The sequence below is a fragment of the Amblyraja radiata genome, chromosome 3 (genome assembly GCF_010909765.2).
Source record: "Amblyraja radiata isolate CabotCenter1 chromosome 3, sAmbRad1.1.pri, whole genome shotgun sequence".
Classification (NCBI taxonomy): Eukaryota; Metazoa; Chordata; class Chondrichthyes; order Rajiformes; family Rajidae; genus Amblyraja; species Amblyraja radiata.
In genome coordinates, this window is record NC_045958.1 from 10876911 (window position 1) to 10896239 (window position 19329).

Consider the following 19329-nt stretch of genomic DNA (forward strand, 5'->3'; position numbering starts at 1 on the left):
TAGGAAGGCACGAGTAAGCAACTGAGTGCATATTTAACCGACATGCGTCTCGTAACAGTTATTTTTCAATCGATAATGTTTCTATCATATTACAAAGTAGCGAGTCCACAACAGCGTGTGACATATAGACTCAATAGACAAGTAATTATCCCCTGGCAGCTCCAGCGATGTTCTGGGCAAACAATAATGCCTCATTCGGGTTGGTGAAGAAGGATTCAGTACCTTCGTGTGTGACAGGGAGCTTGGCCGGGTATAATAATCCAAATCGAACTCCTGGTATGACCTTCAGAATTCATCGTCTTGGAAAAGTGTGCTCTTTCTTTAACGACCAGGGAGAAAGTCTCTGAAAATCCGTGTCCGTTGTCCTTGGTATGTTAGGTTCCTATCCTTGGCCACTTTACGAAGTATTTCCTCCAGGACGTGGCAGTGATGCACCCGCAGGATCAGGTGTCGCGGTGGCGCGTTGCTATCTGACCGGCTTCTCAGAGCTCTGTGTGCTTGGTCAAGCACTGGCTTTTCATCCAGAGCGAGTGTGTCTTTAAGTAATTGTGCTGTAAAGTCGCGGACATTTTGACCGTGTTCTTTACCTTCTTTCACTCCGATTATTCTCAATTTCTGACGTTTGGAACCCCCCTCCAGATCTAGGCATTTTTCTGTTAATTTTGACACCAAGCAGGAGATGCGCTCCAGCTTTCAACTCGTCCGTAGCATCAGAGCTTGCTGTAGCCCCTAGTTCCAGCTCCCGGATAGTCTTGCTCTGGGCGTGTGAAGTAGCTCGGGTAGTTTCCAGCTTACAGTTGATGTCGGTTTCCAGACATAGAATTTCCCCTCTCAGGTTCGCGGTTACCTCTTCAATGCGAGAGTCTATTTTGGCACAAATTTCATGTTACACTGCTGAGAGTTCTCGGCACAGAATTTCGATGGCTTGCAGGACCGGCGTTTGGATTGCTGTCTCTTCACGGGACTGTTTTTCAGGTGAGCTCAGGGCGTCTACACGGCCTTCCTCTCCGTCTTTTTCCGGCCTGCTAGCCCTTTGCCCGTAAATGCGTTGAATAGTGAACCGTTTCGTTCCTTTTTTTAACGTAGTTTGTTCGGCACTGTGCGGAGCTACTTACACGTGTGTCCTATCCCTCCATAGCGCCACCGGAAGTCAAAATAATTATGATTTTAACACCAAAGTGACGTGAAACACCAAGTTTCAATGGGATTGTAGACTCTAATAATGGTGTAAAACTTTAAAAAATGAATTAAAATCCTGAATGGATAAACTGTCCTCAGATTTCCACATTTGATGTTATTTGTGTTGCCTAAAAGATTACAATATTGTTGTCACACAATAATAATCTACAAACTGATTTCGTCAAAATATCCCCCAGTACTTACAATGCAAAGTCCAAAATAATGTTGCATTGTTCTTATATGAACTTGAAATTTTACAACTCTCATGGTATGGTACGTTAGGGCAGATCATGAAAACTCCACTAGATATGGAAAGAATCTTAAAAAACAGCTTTAGAAAAAAGGATGCAACTTGTAAGTATATAATGCTAGCTTAAGTTGGTTCATTTTTCACCCCTTCATTAGTGAGAAAATGGACTCTTGTAAATGCTTGTTAAAATCTCAACCTACACATCTCTAGTTAATGTGAGTGATCCATTTGTGTTCATTTCTGCCTGACAACGCATATGGGAAGATTAATTGTCCCATGTCAAACTGTAGCCACCCTTGTTCCCTACTCATTTCCTCTTTTTCTACAGTTGTGCAGTAATAATAGTTCTAGGCTCCTGCATTATCATTTGGCTTGGAAGAATGTACATTTTTCAACAAACAACAAACTAAGCTGTCTAACAACAAACCCTAGACTAGGTTTGACTAAGACAGCTGATTATCATTTTAGAATGTTATTGAAACTGCTTGCTCACATAATGATTACAATGGTTTTCTGCATTATTGCAAGCAAGATTTTATTTTTAACTGGATAATGCAATGCTTTTTGAGTGTATTAACCCAATGAATCAAATTCAATCAAATTAATTTTAATAACTATTTTTCTCAGTTAAAATAAGGAACCTCTTCTGAAGCTAATGGATATAAAACAATGGTGTTTCTGATTTTCATTACATACTAGTTGTATAACATTTTATGGTACATATTCTATATCAATATTGTTTGATATCAATATCTAAGAAAAAAAAATATTTGCATTTGTACCTCACAAACCACATGCCAAGCAGTTTTATAATATGAATAATAAGCAAAAATTAATCTTTTAATTGTCAATTTGTCTTTATCGGTCCATCTACAGGCTTATGTTATACTCATTGCAATTAATCATACAAAGGATTTTTAACTGATGGGACATTTTGGAACTGTGGCTGTAGTGGTTAAATTATATTACAGGAATGGCCAGATGTCACAAAGGGTGATATGCATGCGCTCATTTCATCTGCAGCTTTGTCCTGGACCTGTCTATTTACAGCACTACAGCTAAGCACTCTGAAGGCCTATTCACACATGAATCCTTTCAGAAAGTGCTGAAGCACCCCTTAAGCCCACTTAACTACCATTTTCACACACTCTCCCAGCTCTCCTTTTTGTCCTTGCTTCCATTACATCAAACAGAGGAACAAAGAAAGAGAACAGAAACTCGGAGGCAGAGAATAGACCCATCACAAATATTAATTTGAAAAGGTGTTGAAGTGCAGAATCTGCTTTTATTCACAAGGACAACTTGGATTTTTTGTGTGAAATTCTCTGAGCTGCAATAAGCTTGGTTTTCAGGCAAAGACGAGCACAAGCTCATGGTGCAATTATACACAGCAAACTGCTTAAAATCAAACACAACACAGAAATGCTTTAGATCTATAGTAATAGAGATTCTGTTCTGAATAATAATGGAATTTATATATGAAATGTCTAAATTACAATCAATATTAAAGAGAATATAGCAAAACTGAGATTTTGAGAGGGTGCTTTCCTATTAACAAAAATTGCTTAAAATTACAGATTTTAATGAATTAAAATTCGAATCATCATGAACAGAAGAGAATACACACTTAAGCTATTTTATTCCAAATGCAATTTTATTCCAAAAGCTTACATTTTATTGTTCTTACTATTTTGAAATGATGCTAAGTTAACTATTCAGTAGACACAGAACCATTTCAAATAATATCCTGGGCTAACTTTGATATTAGCAAAGCAAAACAAATCTACAGACCTCATTATCTATGGATGATTCCTAGATTTATGAAATATTCTGAATGATTGTTTCTAAATTAATGTGAGCAAATGTAAATATTCTTTGCAATATATTTAATATATTTTGAATTGTAGATGATAAAAAATACTTAAAATCACCAAATAATAAGACTGACGACATCCTACTTTTTTCACTTAATTACCTGCATTTATAATTTGTAACTGGTACTTCATGTAGAAGTCTGACATATTATTATGGTCCAAAGTTGACAGCTGGCAACTAGAAAATAAGGGCCAATTAGCCCAATCTATTAGTGCCTCCCCCATAACCCCAGCCCTCTCGCCCCTCAAAAAGTAGATGCGCTAATGTATCAGTTACAGATAGTTACATGGTCACAGATGTATAAATTACATTACTTTGCTCAAAAAATAGTAACCGGTATTGCCATTCAATTGTAGATATACAATTGATACTTCAATGCAATAAGTAAGGTCATCCTTTCTCACATACGAGAGCTTTGGTCGCTCACTGTGTAGCATCTGCGGTTTAATCTAAGTTGTGCAGACTCTTTCTATGAAGTTCACATGGATTTGATCTGTGCATCATTTGACACAGACCAACCTGGTTCCCATTATTGGCACAATGGTTTTGATTAGACTGAAATATGGTTTGACTCTCTCCTCCCATATACATATTTATTTTTATCACCACCTTCTCGGTGATTAAAAAGTCCAGAGGAACCTAATTTTAATTTAAATTCAGGCTGAATTGCAGATATTCCTGGAGGTTACAAATTTATCAAGAACATAACCAACACTGCTGAGATCAAAACACGACACAGCATGTCTGCAACTTCATGGGCCACAGCCACTCAATCGGCCGTGGCCTCCTCATAGGCTTTATGATGGAATACAAAACAGCCAGCAGGAATCCATATCTTATTAAGACCTGAAGAAAATATTGCCTCTTCCCTCCCCCAAAATGCACACACATACAATTACTGATAATCTGCTTACACAGGCAGACTTTGGTGGGTTTGCTAACATTAACTGCAAACAGTCTTTAGACAGAAAATACAGCTAACCACCAGGTGTCCTGTAATGTTTAAATTAATGCTGCTTATTATCCATTTGTTTTAAATCAAAAGGGAAACAAAGCATGTCATTTATTTTCTTCCTAATTGGTCACAAAAGGTAATGTTATCATGAAGGCATATTTTGTGGTTTTATTCTATATTGTTTATAATATTAAATATCTACCATTCTAGCCTCATTTTGCATTGAAACAATAGAAACCATTATTTCCAATAGTTGTTCATGGTGCTCTCAGGTTAATAAATTGTTAAGTACAGAAATATTGTGGATTTGTTTTAATGACTCTAAAAGCAAACATAATTTCAACATATTAACCTAATGAGGATTGTATAAATTAGCTAGTGATAATTTGAACTTATGTATTACTTACTCAAAGGCTATCATAGGTGATCATGCAATGGGAAATGGTATTCCCCTAACCACACAATGCCACTTGCAATGTCAAATTATTACATTATATGAGTCCTAACTGAACTGCACCATTTTCAAGGACTTCATTACAATATGCTTTCAGTTATTCTGTTAAGGTTGAACTGCTGATTGAATGCCAAGTAGGCACAGACATATTTCTTCTGGCTGTACATTCCATGTTCTCTCCAAGCCCTCAAAATCTTTCCTTGATCTTTGCAAACATGGCAGAGCACAGTGTTATTTATGCACTCATTTATCTTTTCATCAAGGTCGGCTTATGTGGTCTTTAGAGTCTTCGAATTCTCATAATCAACTCAGATCAGCATCTGCATTGTGTGTACTTGTAACATGGATAATAGATCTCACTTACAATACCTACAAACTCAGCTGAGAGCAATACAAAGCAAACGGGTGTAAGATGCACCATCCTAGCCTGAGTCCTGATGAATAAAAATGAAGATCTTGTCAAATGATGAAGTGACAGGTTAATTTACCGAAAGGGATAGCGTGAACATACAGCAGCTCAGCAGCACCAGTCTGTACATGGGGTGCCATCTATCTGCAGGAAGGACAACTGCAATATGTTGATTAATTCATGTGATCTTGTAGTTTTCCAAAATCAGAGAAACTGAATTGATGATAAAGGCAAATGTAAGATTAGACACAGGGTCTCTCTCACAAAAAAAACATGATTTTCAACAAAGGCTATCATATCAAACAGTGATACAAAGCCTGAAGCAGTTGTCTGTGCTCTTGCCATTTTTGTCTTCTTTAATTTTGCTGCCCTGTGGTTTTCAGTTCTGACATTATGATCTGTACTGCCACCAAAGATAATTATTCTACCCTTTAGGCAATCAGGCAGTTATTTTTGATCATCTATGTATAAAAGATGTATTTTACTTCTCAGAACTGCTTAGTCGATATCAGTGATGTTAACAATTTCAAAATTCTTTCTGAAGATGGACTATAAATGCTTTCAGAAAAATCTTAGAAGAATCCAATTTTATTCATTGTATTGCACCTTTGCTATGTGAATATAAAAATCATAGGATTTTGCTAAAAGTAATTAATTTTTCTAAAACATCTTTGAGAAATGACAGTGCTCCTGCATCTAAAATGTTTTTCCTCAATTAACAGATTTTCAACTTTCAACATTGTAATTATATAGGTATGTCAGTAGGGTACATGTGCATCTCCTCCAAAACCAGGTTGCACAATTTTCAGCTAATGCCAATTATCATTGGCATTTCAACACTAAACTGAGAAATCCTCTAGTTAACAAAACTAAAGCAGTTTCTGATGAATGTTGATTACTGATAAATTGTAAATTAAGATTACTGAAGTTTTCTTTACTCGATTTCTTTAGACCAACTAATAATCAATTGTAATAAAAAGTAAGCCTCAAACACCTGGGCATGTTCCCGATTGTGGAAGGAGCCTGAGTAGGGCTCAAATACATCTTTGGGTGCTTACATCTGCCACATCTCTGAGGAGAAAACAGACCACCTGGCAGAATAAGGTAGTGACAGTGACCCAAGCACAGACAACAATCAAGAATTAATTAGGCGAGACCCCCATGTTCCTTCTCTCAATCGAATTCAAGGAACAAGAACAAACAAATAGCTTCAGCGTTTGAATCTGCATTGTCCCCTGTGTAGGCAGAATCCCAATCATACTAAGGAACCTTAATATATCAATGTAATCCTCCCACAGGCGCCATGTAATCAAAATGTACAAAGGCTTCATAAATTATACATGTGAATATAAATTCTTGAGACACAAATATGTTGGTAAAATGCCAATAATTCAATTCATTTATTACATAATTGAATATACTAAAACATTTAAAATGAACCAGCCATCCACTTATTGTGAAATTCTGCATTATAAAAAAACAGATCAGCCATGGAAGAAAATCAGCAAATTTATTTCTCAAAGTATAAATTGAAATCCATAACTCCAACATAAAGAAAACATCAACTTCTCTTCTATCAGCTCCAAAAATGTCACTTCCACTGAAATCGATAAAAACAGCTCATTTCAAGGCCTCACAAATCCCATTCCACTGGTATCAATTCCTATTCATGAATGTTCTACTTCCCCATGAACTGAACTTCCTCAATTTTATAATGTTCCTCAAATGTATGTATTCCAACAATTCTGACTCCAGTTTAGTTTATTGTCAGTTTTACTCCAATGTATCATTCACTCCTTTTCCTGATTTGTCTGTCATTGTGAATTCAGCTTTCTAGGCCCAAATGCTCTGAAATTCCCTCAATATATGCAGCAATTTTGGCTTGAATTCGAACTTTTGACACTTAACAAAAGGTATTGAGCAGGATCATGCTGAGCCCAGCGCATCACCAAGAATTACCGCATGTGAGGCCCCCACTTGTCTACAATTAATGGGGTAAATACGGGGTTAATGGGGCAGTCTCTTTGACCCTCCACATATAGAAATCAGTTGATGAAGCATAGTACAACCTCGTGGCCGTCCTAAAAGCCTGTTTTTGATGGGAGGTATGGCTGGAGGCAGATCTTCACCTTGTGTCAGTCTGCAAGGTGTTTTTTATGATGTCCAATGACTCCAATGCTCAGAGAGAGTTAAGTACATTGAAAATTATGGAATTAACTAAAATAATTAGAAGTTATTTTTAAGTTATTTAAAAACCCAATATAAAACAAATTATCAACAACATTAAACTAAAATCAAATAATTAGGACAAATAGTTGGATGTAAACCTAGAAAGGCTGGTGAGTAAGTTTGGAGTTGACACCAAGATTGCAGGAGTCCCGGAATGTGAGAAAGGCTCTTAGTATACAGTGGCATATAGATCTGCTAAACAAATAGGTGGAGAACTGGGAGATGGAATTTAATTTGAGCAAATGGGAGATGTTCCACATTGGGAGGTTGAATGTAAAGGTAAAATATACAATTAATGCATGAGTCAATACATGCAGTTCTGATCGCCCCATGACTGAGGATGTGGAGGCTCTAGAAAAGTAGCAGAGGAGGCTTACCATAATTATGCCAGTATGAGCGGGTAGTAACTACAGGGACAAGTCGGACAGACTTGGATTGTTTTCTCCAGAGATCATAGAAACATAGAAAATAGGTGCAGGAGTAGGCCATTCAGCCCTTCGAGCCTGCACCGCCATTCAATATGATCATGGCTGATCATCCAACTCAGTAGCCTTCTCTCCATACCCCCTGATCCCTTTAGCCACAAGGGCCACATCTAACCCCCTCTTAAATATAGCAGACATGTTAAATATAGAGACATGTTAAAAGTATATAAAATTATGAGACGCATAGATACAGTCAGAACCTTTTTCTCAGGATGGAAACATCAAATAATAGAGGACATAGCTTTAAGGTGAGAGGGCAAAGTTTTAAGGAGATGTGTTGGGGTTGTTTTTTCACACAGAGGGCAATGCATGGAATGCACTGCCAAGGGTGGTGGTTGAGGCAGATACGATAGTGGTATTTAAGAAACTTTTGGATAGGCATATGGATGTGCAGGGAACGGAGTGATATGGAATATGTGCATTCACATTTTTTTTTCATTGCTTTTTAAGAGTTATCTCATAATGGCGGTGCCACACAATAGCCTGTAGGAGGTTTCCAGTTATGAAATTATCATTATGTAACCACTCATTTTATTTCCCTTTTTCATCATGCTCTGAACTGCGTATTGGTATCCATTAATGGTTATCCATTAAATTCCTCCAATTAAACATCGGAAAGACTGAAACCATCATCTTTGGCTCTTTCCACAGACTGTTTACCTACCACCAATTCCACTTCCTCCTGGTCATTATGTCAGGATAAACAAAACAATTTCCAACCCAAGCTTCCTATTCTAATCTTGTGCAGAGCTTCTGACCCCACGACCATTTCAACATGTGGATTGCCCAGTGCCATATATCTTTGCACTTATCGCAGCTCATCCGCTGCTGAAATCATCAATGCTTTTAAAATCTCCATTATCATCTATTTCAATCCTCTGCCTGTTCATTGTTTCATCTTCCAGACACCATTAACATTTTCTGCCATTCTTCATTACTGATAATATAACTGCATAAGAAGTTTTACAAACCTATTATCCATGTGGGGAAAAAAAGACACAAAGTGCTGGAGTAACTCCAGCAGGTCAGGCAGCATCTCTGGAGAACATGGATAGGAGACGTTTCGGGTCAGTACCCTTCTTCAATCTGAACCAGCATTTGCAGTAGATCTTGCCCACACCAGCCAACATGTCCAAACTATACTAGTCCCACCTGCCTGCATTAGGCCCATATCCCTCTAAACCTGTCCTATCCATGTATCTGTCTAAATGTTTCTTAAATGTTGCGATAGTATCTGCCTCACCTATCTCTTCTGGCAGCTTGTTCCATACACCTACCACCCTATGTGTGAAAACATTCTGAAGTTTTTTCACTGATCCCTTGCTTCAAGCAAGAATCCTGGGTTATAGAAGGAAAAGTGAAGAGACCAACAACAATATTGCAACAGTCTTTGAATCCTTTGAAAACTGATTGCCTTTGGGAGCACCGGATCAGAAATGTTATTCAGCCGTGATTCTTTTCTTTTGTCTAAATTTTCTGTAGAATTGGCAAACTGTCTACACTTATAGAGGTTTTCAAGATTATGAGGGGCATAGATAAAAAGGCATCTGGACAGGTACTAGGAGAGAACGGAGTATTGGGATATGGTCCTAACAAAGGCAAATTGGATTAGCATATCAAGAGGTCACTGACAGCATGAACGAGTTGGGCCGATGGGCCCGTTTCTGTGTTGTACAGCTTTATGACTATAACTCTGCTTAATACACAATAAAACACTATTCCAAAAATTCTACACATAAATTAGAACAAGAGTAAAAAAAACTTACGTATTCACCAATATACTTTAAATTTAATTATGATTTTACTTTTTACATGGATCTTCAGAAATGGCTCTAGTTAATTGAACATTACTCTATATTGTCTTTGATCTGCCTTCGTATTCAGTTCTCTGCTAACTATTCTGGGTGGTCTCCCATCAGGATTCAGTGATCACAGTCTTTCTATTGGTTGCTTTCCAGGGATTCACATTAGCTGCATTCTTACATACATCTGACAACTTCATTAGCTCACTCAGAGAGAATTTCTATGCCTCACCACTGCATATATGCCTTTTTCACACAGCTCTACTGTTTGGTTGGCTCAGAACAATTATATAAATACTTCAGCTGTTATTCTCTGTAATAAGGTCCAAATGAAGAGAAAATTCACATTACATGTAAGTCAGAGCTAGGATTTCATGTTCAGGCTCAGAAAATCAATGCAGGATTGATTTTCGTGTATATATCTTTATTGTCAGAGGATTAATTGATGAATTTTTCATTTGATGAGTCAGGTGGAATAGGCTCTAAGGTAGAGAGTGAGAAGAATTCTAATATCATCTCTTGAATCTTTGCAACATTTTCCCTGAATTAAAAACACATTCTTCTCGATTTTCACTGATAACAGTCATCATTATTCATTTGTTGCAAGGTCATATTAAATATCTAATGCAGAAATAAAACCTTTGTATCTTATGACAGTATCTATTTGCAGGCTGTTTATAATAATCACTATAATGCAGACAAAGTAATATTCAAAACACTTAATTATTCTTTATTGCACAAATGTCAATACAGTATGTGCTGAAAAAGATATACTATTAGTATCTCTTATTGAGTAGATGTAGTGGCAGGATTCTACATTTCTGTCAATGTATCCATGTTTCTACATGAATGTCCTGAAGTTCAAGGGGGCAGTGCAAACCTCTTCAGATTTCCACATTTATCATTTAAGTATGTACAGGTTAAATCTGGCACAAATTCAGCAGCGCACTGAAATAAGTGAGAAGAAAATGCTGTGTGCACAACACATTTATACTTGATTTGATTTGGTTAGGTTATGGCTTTTATATTTGTTTTAAGTTTCTTTGGGTTAGGTTTGATACTTCCATTTTTAAAATATATATGATTTTAATTTTAATATTATCTTAACTTGGACTCCAGGCAATCTAACCTTTCAGAGCAGATTACCATGCAGATCCTCATATCAAGTGCCTTGCTGAAATCCATAAAATCAACAAAGGTTGCCCGCATTGGTTTTTGATTACTTCTTCAAAATACTCAGTAGGATTCGTAAGACACGATCATCTGCTGACTATCCCTAACCAGCCTCTGTCTATCAAGTACACAAATATCTGATCCCGCAGAATCCTCTCTAGTAACCTGTCCACCACAGATGTTTGGATCAAGATCTGACCCATAATAGTGGGTCAGAACTTTAAAATCTGACCCACAAACTGAAAATATTCCTACCAGCTGATCTTACCAGCACTTCAGAACTTCAAAATTGATGTACACCATTTAACACGGATGCTTAATTTAATTAGACCTTGGCTAAATTACGATTTTAAAAAGTCATTGTGATTATTTCCTGTGGAAGTCCATGACATTTTACACCTACCCCTCAGTCCCTTCAGACGTTCAACTGCTTCTAGTTTTCAACCATTCATTAAAATGAATTTGATCAATGGATACTTTCATGATGACTTTTGATCATTACCTATTATCATCTCCGTAAAATTCCACATTTCCATCCACAAAGACCTCCAAAGTATTATGAGGATTATTGGAAGTACACATTAGGAGAGCCGCCGTGGCACTGCAGAAAAGTATCAGCTATCCTCCCCAGTAGGACAGCATTTGTGATTTCACCTCTCATTTGAGATACCTTAATTTTCCGTCAGATCACCCTAATACACATAGGGATAGCACCTAGGCAAATGTTGAAATATCTAGGCTAATAGTTGTTTAAGGCTACACTTCAAAGCAATCTTCAAATAGTTCTGTGTAATATTCCACCAACCGCACTAGAAATGTCATGTAAGACCACTAAGGCAGACAATGGCATAAAGAAGGATGATACTACAGGTGCATACGATGGTGACCTGTTGATATTTCATTTATTTTTTCTTAATGTGTAAATATGAAACTTTGGTATACAAGTTTCAACAGCAATATAATTTTTTATCACTCATGACACTGATGGGAAATGCTTTCCTGCGTCAGTGTTTATGCTGGAGGTATAAGCTGGATGCTGTCAAGTAAAAGTTCCAAGTTGTTAACCTCACAACAATAGGGGAGCATTTATATACAGTCAGTAGAGTCGCTGGCGGAGGCCCACGGGGAGTGGAGTCCGGATCAGTGGGCGAAGCGTCGAAAGTCCCGGTCAGCGGATGGTCGGGGAGGCAGCGAGGGTCGGCGGTCCAGGTGAGGGAGCGAGGGTCGGAGGTTCCGGTGAGGCAGCGATAGTCGGAGGTACAGGGGTGGCTGATCAGTTTGAATAGCATGCGAAGCAAAGTTTTTCATTGTACCTCAGTGCATGTGACAATAATAAACCTAAATCTAAACCGATGTTCTAAAAGCTATGATTTGCATGCTAACTAATCAAATCAGCTTGTCGAGTTACAGAAAATGCATTTCATATAAGATATTCAGTCATTTTGTGTTTAAGTTAATTTACTAACAATCCAACCAAACCGATTACATTGTGAATAAAATAAATTCTCGAATATAAAAATATTTTAAAAATATCAAAACAGTGACCATGAAATTACTAGGGTGTTATAAAAACTTAAAGTTCACTTCTCAACCAAGAAAAAGACTGTCATCTTTGTCTGCTCTGATCTGCGTATACCGTAGCTTATACCTTTGTATAGCCGAGACTAATGATTAACATGCTTTTTGCCGAGCAAGGTCAATTTATTATAAAATTCTGTTCTGCAGGACTCAGTTGCAAAAACACGTTACATTTTTAATATACACATCCAGATGCTGATATTATTTGCCACATTTAAAGACACGTGCAGTAGTTCTCACTGTTCCCTCATTTTCTCCACTCAGTGACTGTTAAAATCATGCTGCCTCCCTGCTGCTGCAATCATTACTGCTTCACACTACTTTACTCAATGTTTTCACACATTCAATCAATACATCTCTGGTGCTCCTTTCTATCTTGCCAGACCCACGTCAACCTGTATGGATCTCAGATATATTTTACTTCGGAGTCACCTGAGTGACTACGTGAAGAAGGCCCGTTCAGCCGCACGTGCGTCATTACGTCAGACGCATTGGTGCAGGCAGCCGCTTGGGGAGCAGCTCCTCCAACGCGGTAAGTTTTAAACTCAAGGTAAGCTGGTTTTCTTACCTGTTTTATTCCCTGCAGAAACCTCTTGTTCCAGAGGTTTTCTGTCGGTGGATTCGCGAGGCCCGACGAGGGAACCAGCTATGGGCTGTGGGGAAACCCCGGTTCTTGCCGCCAAGCGCGGGTAGCTGAAGAATGTCGGGTTTCATGAAGTGGGTCGCTGACGGGTGGTCAGCGGCTTACAGGCGCTCCGGGTGCCGGGAGGGTTCCCTCCGATAGGCACAGAAACGCTGGGGTCCCCAGGGAAGGGACCTCCAGTAGGCCGGGAGAAAGGGCATTTCCCTCTGAGATTATTAGTTATTCTGGGACCGCCAGTAGAGCGGGAGTCGGGAGGGGGTTTCCCTCCGACAATATGAATATTTAAGCTGGGTTTCCCGTGGAGGGGACCGCCAGCAGGCCGGGTGCCGGGAGTGGTTTTCCCTCCAAGATATGAACGTTAATGCTGGGGTTCCTGTGGAGCAGACCTCCAGTACATCAGGAGTCTGGAGGGGTTTTTCCTCCAAGATAAATATTTATGCTGGGGTTCCCGTGGAGGGGACATCCAAGAAACGGGAGAAAAAATATACATGCTGGGTGTTGGGAGGATTTCCCCGATATCCATATAGAGGCTGGGGTTCCCGGGTAGTGGAATCCAGTAATTATGCCGCTTGCAGACCGCAGGGATCCCCAGGTAAGGGGTTAAACGGACCGGAACGGTCAGCCCTGGGGCCGGTAGGGGTTTCCTCCGGTAATATATAAGGGTGCTGGGATTCCCGGGAGAGGGGAAATCTACCAGCTATGCGGTGCCCAGACCGCAGAGGTCCCCAAGATATGGGGTAAATCGGACTAAGTGGTCAGTCCTGGTGCCGGGAGGGTTCCTCTCTGGTAAAAATAAATAATGTGGAAGTTGGCCAGGATGGAGCCTTATTGAGAGGAGGCTCAAGATAGATACACCCTAACATCAGGAGATATGGCTGTGTTGGGCAGATGGGGAGCCCTTGCCAGCAGTGCCTTGTAACAGGGCTGCATAATGGGGATGCCGAATATATGGCAGTGCCGACCTATTGCTCTAAGCCGTGTCAGCAGCGCCTTGTAACAGGGCTGCATAATGGGGATGCCGAATATATGACAGTGCCGACCTATTGCTCTAAGCCGTGTCAGCAGCGCCTTGTATAGGGCTGTTTAAATGTATGGCAGCAGCACCTGGAGAAGGGCTGCAATGATGTCTCCCTCATGGAGGAGGTGAGCTTACCGGGGCATTTTCTGACCCCGAAGGGTGGACCTGTTGGAGAGGTCATGCCAGCAGCATCTTGTAGTAGGGCTGCTTAATGTCTCCCTTATGGAAGAGGAGAACATGCCGGGTCAGTGGAATCTGATGTCGAGGCTGAGGGTATAGCGTGGAGCATACCTCAAGGAATGAAGGGCACATGTCAGAGGTACGATTCTGGCAGCAAGGTTGCCATTACAACAATGCAGTGAACACCGCTATCAGGGGAGTTAGAGCCACCCGCTGAATATTCTATTCAGGTGAGACATATTCCATAGGCAAAACCTGAAGGGCGAAGCACATAGTTTAGGGGGAAAACACACCCCACGGCTTCATCGGCAGGAAGCGGTTCACTGAAGCTGGTAGCAGCATTAAGCTGACCAGAGTTACTCTACAACTAAGTGACCACGAACAAGTTGGTAAGATTTACATACCTATTGCTCTAAGCCGTGTCAGCAGCGCCTTGTATAGGGCTGTTTAAATGTATGGCAGCAGCACCTGGAGAAGGGCTGCAATGATGTCTCCCTCATGGAGGAGGTGAGCGGTAAGATTTACAATTGGTTGGGCAACACACAAATAACTGAGACATTGTCATCTACTCAGAGGCATTTTAACCAGGTAACTGGACAATACTAGTATTCCAAGAAGGTTGGAATTTGGCCAGAAGAGTGTTGAGCCAGGTCCAGTATTTTTAGCAGGTTGCCTTCGAGACAGGCTCAGAGATATGGGGAATTGTCTTTCAAGGCAAGGTCAGAATTATGGCAAGAGTTGTCTTGGGACATGTGAGAATTATCAGAACCGGGCCAGAGTTATTGTCAGGGCAGACTCAAAATGAAGGCAGGTGTGGCCTGTTCATTAAGAAAGAAGGGTGATCAAACTGATTTCCTAGGGGGTTTTCCATGTACAATGATCATCAGAGATGTTTGAAGGCATTGTTATGATGAGGCAAGTTAAACAGTATGATAACAATAAATCATTCAAAGGACTACTCAGAGTTCAAAAACAATTGTGATGTATTGTCTGGATTATATTTTGATGCTGTATTTGACTACAATCCACTCAGTTTCAAGCTAATTGAGGAATTGGTTTCTCCTATCCAGTAAATTAGGTTGTTATCAAATGGATAGTTGCCATGTGACTCCGCCCTGGGCAAATAGATTGCAATCAATAGAAACCTGGAACAGCCTTGTGGTTATAAAGGAGTTCCTATTCATTAGACTAACTGACAATGTAATAGATGTGATGCAGCTGTGCATTTGGGAGAACTGACAGCATGCTTAATGACAAACAACAAGGGTCATGAAGATCATGTTAAAACAAATGTAGGTCCCTTGCAGTCAGAAACAGGTGAGTTGATCATGGGGAACAAGGATATGGCGGACCAATTGAATAACTACTTTGGTTCCGTCTTCACTAAGGAAGACATAAATAATCTGCCGGAAATAGCAGGGGACCGCGGGTCAAAGGAGTTGGAGGAATTGAGTGAAATCCAGGTTAGCCGGGAAATGGTGTTGGGTAAATTGAATGGATTAAAGGCCGATAAATCCCCAGGGCCAGATAGGCTGCATCCCAGAGTACTTAAGGAAGTAGCTCCAGAAATAGTGGATGCATTAGTAATAATCTTTCAAAACTCTTTAGATTCTGGAGTAGTTCCTGAGGATTGGCGGGTAGCAAACATAACCACACTTTTTAAGAAGGGAGGGAGATAGAAAACGGGGAATTACAGACCAGTTAGTCTAACATCGGTAGTGGGGAAACTGCTAGAGTCAGTTATTAAAGATGGGATAGCAACACATTTGGAAAGTGGTGAAATCATTGGACAAAGTCAGCATGGATTTACAAAAGGTAAATCATGTCTGACGAATCTTATAGAATTTTTCGAGGATGTAACTAGTAGCGTGGATAGGGGAGAACCAGTGGATGTGGTGTATCTGGACTTCCAGAAGGCTTTCGACAAGGTCCCACATAAGAGATTAGTATACAAACTTAAAGCACACGGCATTGGGGGTTCAGTATTGATGTGGATAGAGAACTGGCTGGCAAACAGGAAGCAAAGAGTAGGAGTAAACGGGTCCTTTTCACAATGGCAGACAGTGACTAGTGGGGTACCGCAAGGCTCAGTGCTGGGGCCCCAGCTATTTACAATTTATATTAATGATCTGGATGAGGGAATTGAAGGCAACATCTCCAAGTTTGCGGATGACACTAAGCTGGGGGGCAGTGTTAGCTGTGAGGAGGATGCTAGGAGACTGCAAGGTGACTTGGATAGGCTGGGTGAGTGGGCAAATGTTTGGCAGATGCAGTATAATGTGGATAAATATGAGGTTATCCATTTTGGTGGCAAAAACAGGAAAGCAGACTATTATCTAAATGGTGGCCGACTAGGAAAAGGGGAGATGCAGCGAGACCTGGGTGTCATGGTACACCAGTCATTGAAAGTGGGCATGCAGGTGCAGCAGGCAGTGAAGAAAGCGAATGGTATGTTAGCTTTCATAGCAAAAGGATTTGAGTATAGGAGCAGGGAGGTTCTACTGCAGTTGTACAGGGTCTTGGTGAGACCACACCTGGAGTATTGCGTACAGTTTTGGTCTCCAAATCTGAGGAAGGACATTATTGCCATGGAGGGAGTGCAGAGAAGGTTCACCAGACTGATTCCTGGGATGTCAGGACTGTCTTATGAAGAAAGACTGGATAGACTTGGTTTATACTCTCTAGAATTTAGTAGATTGAGAGGGGATCTTATAGAAACTTACAAAATTCTTAAGGGGTTGGACAGGCTAGGTGCAGGAAGATTGCTCCCGATGTTGGGGAAGTCCAGGACAAGGGATCACAGCTTAAGGATAAGGGGAAAATCCTTTAAAACCGAGATGAGAAGAACTTTTTTCACACAGAGAGTGGTGAATCTCTGGAACTCTCTGCCACAGAGGGTAGTCGAGGCCAGTTCATTGGCTATATTTAAGAGGGAGTTAGATGTGGCCCTTGTGGCTAAGGGGATCAGAGGGTATGGAGAGAAGGCAGGTACGGGATACTGAGTTGGATGATCAGCCATGATCATATTGAATGGCGGTGCAGGCTCGAAGGGCCGAATGGCCCACTCCTGCACCTAATTTCTATGTTTCTATGTTTCTATCATTGATAATACAAATTGCTATTGCCAGCTGAAGCTGAGAAAGCCACTATGATGGACAAACAGTATTCAGCATTGCTCCAGTAGTTGATCAATAAATATGTCATTATATTGCAAAAAAGATGCTATGGCAAGGTGGGAACATGCGAATGTCATCTCTAGTTGAGGTGCAGGAGATTTGCAATGAGTTATTAACTCTTCAGTATTGGTATCAACTATCTATAGACCCTAAGTGCATTATGGGTTAAAGAGTGATTGAGTGAATATGCATAAGGGCTTGCTCAACTTCATGTTGATACACTAAGATGTGGCATATGATAAGCACGAGGGTGCAATCAGGGAAAAGATCCTGTAAAAGGTACATAATCTAATTTGCCACTGGAGTATCATTAAGTACAGATCAATGACAACACAGAATGGGTGTTGGACGATGCAGTATTTATGAAATTCTGATTTAATGCAACACAGAATATAGATATATTGTTTTCATGCTAATTAAAGGTTGCAAAATGTGTGGCATAACAGTGGCGAAAGATACATTCTCGCTACAAGCATGAGGAATGGTCTTTTATGTCTTCCTCCAAATTTGCTTTATGAGTCGGGTCTTGGAATAGTCATCAAGAGTCGCTTTAGGTTCCAGCTGTGGAATTGGCCTATGCAGTTTGATTCCCGATTTGTCGGGAATAATAATAATGCAACATTATATGGTTATTTAAACGTAATTTGCTAGTCCAGCCTGCAGCTTGAAAGATCAGCCGTTGTATGATAAAATCAATATATGTTCTACAGATTCTCAATAGACTGCTTACGGCTTGGGTTTGTCATGCCTATTTTTGTATGTATTCACAGTGCTGGAATGGTACCAAAAAGCGGTATTTTGCTGCTTCAGGAAATGGGAAGCGTTTGTTTAATGCTCATGTTAGATTTTAAAATGGTACAGATTCTGAGTTATTGCAGTTCATTTAAATGGTCTTTGACAATAGGGAATTATAGGATCATTAACTGTGCCAAGGGGCTTTTCATCAGACTAACTGCAGCTAACGAGGTCTAAGTTGTTGGGTTCACCTCGGATATCGAGTTAGTAAAGGGTATCTGTTACACAGGTTTCCCAGGACAAGTACAATGCAGTATGGGAGATTGACATTGTGTAACACTATTTGAACCAGGGGGTTCCAGCTACATTCTTAGCTTTGATCGGACCTAATTAGGTAGTTATCCTCCTGACGCTGGTTAGTGCAACAGGTCACTTGCTACATTATTGTGACAGGAGAGGATGATTACATCTGCAAATATATGCATAGTATTTTATGCTATAATTAATTTAAGCAGAGCAGTAGGGGTGTCAGGTCTTAAAATAACTCAAGACATACCCAGGGATTTCTCGTTATGTGGGGACACGCATATACAACAATACGTCAAGGTCACCAAGAGCCTTTGAGACTCTGAGCTAACTATGATTGTTAGTTACAAAAGACGTTATAAGAACCTATCTGCTCAGATCTTGTCAGGTGTTAAAACGGAGTTGAGGTATGCAGGGGTAGATACTGATCTGGATCTCGCTCCATCAGGGCTGCTATAACAGCAGCAGCAAGGGACCACATCATAACGGTTGTAGTGTGGTCAAACGAACAATATTTCAAACATGTTATAATAACCCGTTGCCAGACCAGAGGCATTCTCAATTTATTTTATGTTCTGTTATAGGTTCCATCGGATGAGAGATGTGACTATTGTTATTGGTTATTTAACAGCATCAGCATGTTTAAATCTATGTCATGACTGTATGCATTATGAATGTTTTCCCTCATTTTGTCAATGAGGCAGTTGTGGTTGTGTAGACTTGTTTTCTCACGGCATGAAATCACAGAGCTTTGAAATCTTCACGTAGTCACTCACGTGACTCCGAAGTAAAATAGTAAGATTAAACGAGAACTTACCAGTTTGAAGTTTGATCTTTATTTTATGAGGAGTTACGATGAGGGAATACGTGCCCTCCGCTCCC

General features: G+C 40.0%; 1 protein-coding gene across 1 annotated transcript in view; it reads right to left on the bottom strand.

Moving 5' to 3' along the window:
- The window catches only part of fam172a (family with sequence similarity 172 member A), a 476702-nt gene that overhangs the window by 365576 nt on the left and 91797 nt on the right, over positions 1-19329 (bottom strand). The window lies entirely within an intron of this gene.